Below are 2,457 nucleotides of genomic sequence, written 5' to 3' on the forward strand. Positions count from 1 at the left end.
TCTTTGTCTACCCCTGTTGTCAAGGCTATAATATTAGTCCCTGTAACATATTCCATGTGTGAGAGAATGAATGTGCTGAAGTGTGTTCCCAGTATGTTAGCTGTCTGAGTTGACAGGGTCTGTGGGAGATCTGTGTCTGCTGCTGATAAAGAGGTGTGCCATAGACACCTCCTCATCCAGGCTCTGCTCTGTACATGGACACAATTACAGACAGTGAGAAAAGCCATTCCCTCATTAATAAAAACACTTGTGGCATTTAGACACACACACACGCACTCACACACCCCTCCTCACACACATTGCTAGCATGCCTACAAGTGCATCTCCATCAAAGCCTCCAAGAAGGTATTTGTGGTTTTAAGCTGCCTCTCCTGCCAGTGTTGGGATCAAGACCAGCGCCTGGTTCTAATCCTCCTCACCTCTGGACCTGGAAACACAAATCCTAGAGCCAGATCCTTCCCTGACAGAGACACAGATCCTAGCCTGGCAGGGAGCCAGAGCACCAAAGCCCCTGCGACATGTCGTGGAGATGCCGTGACAGATAACAGGTCAGCGAAGGCAGCCTTTCTGCCAGCCAAATAGCCAGGGCTGCTGTCTGGCTGACGACAATGTGATAACGGCAAAGAACAGGGGTCTGGATTCTAAAGTCGTCAGATCTACACAGCCTTTGTTGTTGCTGGTGGATGTTAGTGGTTTTTTCTACTGGAGGGTGTGAGGATTAACATGATGACAAAATGGCATCTCTTCTCATAGAAGTGAAGATAGCAAGAACCCCACTGCCTTCCCCCCTGTCTGGCTGCCTGCAATCAAAGCTAGCTGTGATACTCCTGGTGTCGCCGATGAGAGTCTGAAGTGCTTTGGACATGATTCTATTTAAGCTAAACACAGCTCCAAAAGGTGTTGGAGACAGGAGACAGTGCATGTGTGTGTGTCTGTGTGCATGTGTGTGTGTCTGCGTGCATGTGTGTGTGTGTGTGTGTGTCTGCGTGCATGTGTCTGTGTCTGCGTGTGTGTATGTCTGTGCATGTGTGTGTATTAAGTTCAGCAAGAATGTTCCTGGTTCGGCTGCTGTTGCCTGGCCTGCTCTCCTGGGGTTAGGCCCCATTCGCTGCTCTCTCCCACAGCCAGACTGAGTTATTGTACAGAACACCAAAGGATGGGATGTGGGGCTGCTGGGGGGAACATCTGTCCACCTCGTCCCTTTCACCCCACATGCAAGGACAGTCCTGTAAGTAGTATTCTATATTCTCAACCATGAAGTGTACTGCAGGCAATGTAACATGGTCATGACCATAGAGTCAAGTTTAAAGTTTTAATGTCACCTGCACAAGTACAGTGAAACTTGTGAACTCTAAACCTAAACCTAAACCTAACAAAGCAGTAGTCAATAACAATGTAGTACTAAAAATAACATAAGGTAGAACAAAAACACACTAGATATAAAAATAAGAAATAAGAACACGAGAAAGTAAGTAAGCATACATATTGTGCAGCCCTACACACGCATACACTGAGTGTACAAAACATTAGGAACACCTGCTCTTTCCATGACATAGACTGACCAGGTGAATCCAGGTGAAAGCTACGATCCCTTATTGATGTCACTTGTTAAATCCACTTCAATTAGTGTAGATGAAGAGGAGGAGACAGGTTAAAGAAGGATGTTTAAGCCTTGAGACAATTGAGACGTGGATTGTGTATGTGTGCCATTCAGAGGGTGAATGGGCAAGACAAAAGATTTAAGTGCCTTTGAACGGGGTATGGTAGTAGATGCCAGGCGCACTGGTTTCAGTGTGTCAAGATGTGCAACGCTGCTGGGTTTTTCACGCTCAACAGTTTCCTGTGTGTATCAAGAATGGTCCACCACCCAAAGGACATCCAGCCAACTTGACACAACTGTGGGAAGCATTGGAGTCAACATGGGCCAGCATCCCTGTGGAACACTTTCAACACCTTGTAGAGTCCATGCCCAGACGAATTGAGGCTGTTCTGAGGGCAAAGGGGGTGCAACTCAATATTAAGAAGGTGTTCTTAATGTTTTGTACACTCAGTGTATACCAGTTAGCGTCAACACCTGTAGGTAAATCTAAAAGCAAAGCAATTACAAAGGATGGAAAACATCTGATAAGTGCTTTCTTATGTTATTATATAATAATGATAGTACAGTATAGTATCAAGTGATGCAGAGTACTGCTGAACAGAACCGTCTGTGTGTGTGTCAGAAAGGGAATCCGCACACCGGTATAATGCTCCCAAAGTGTTTAATAGAACAACGTTTCGACCCCAAACTGAGTCTTCATCTCTCAGTGATTGCCCTGATTTCTCTGCCCTAGCTGTCTGTACAGCAGTTCACCTTCAGAGGCTTCCAGTCCCATCATGTCCCCTGTCCTGTCGCCATGTAGAGGCAGCCAGGAAGTAGATTAGGGCCACAGCGATTCGATAGCCAATCACTTAGCC

The sequence above is a fragment of the Coregonus lavaretus genome (assembly GCF_964263955.1).
Source record: "Coregonus lavaretus genome assembly, chromosome: 4".
In the NCBI taxonomy this organism is placed as follows: Eukaryota; Metazoa; Chordata; class Actinopteri; order Salmoniformes; family Salmonidae; genus Coregonus; species Coregonus lavaretus.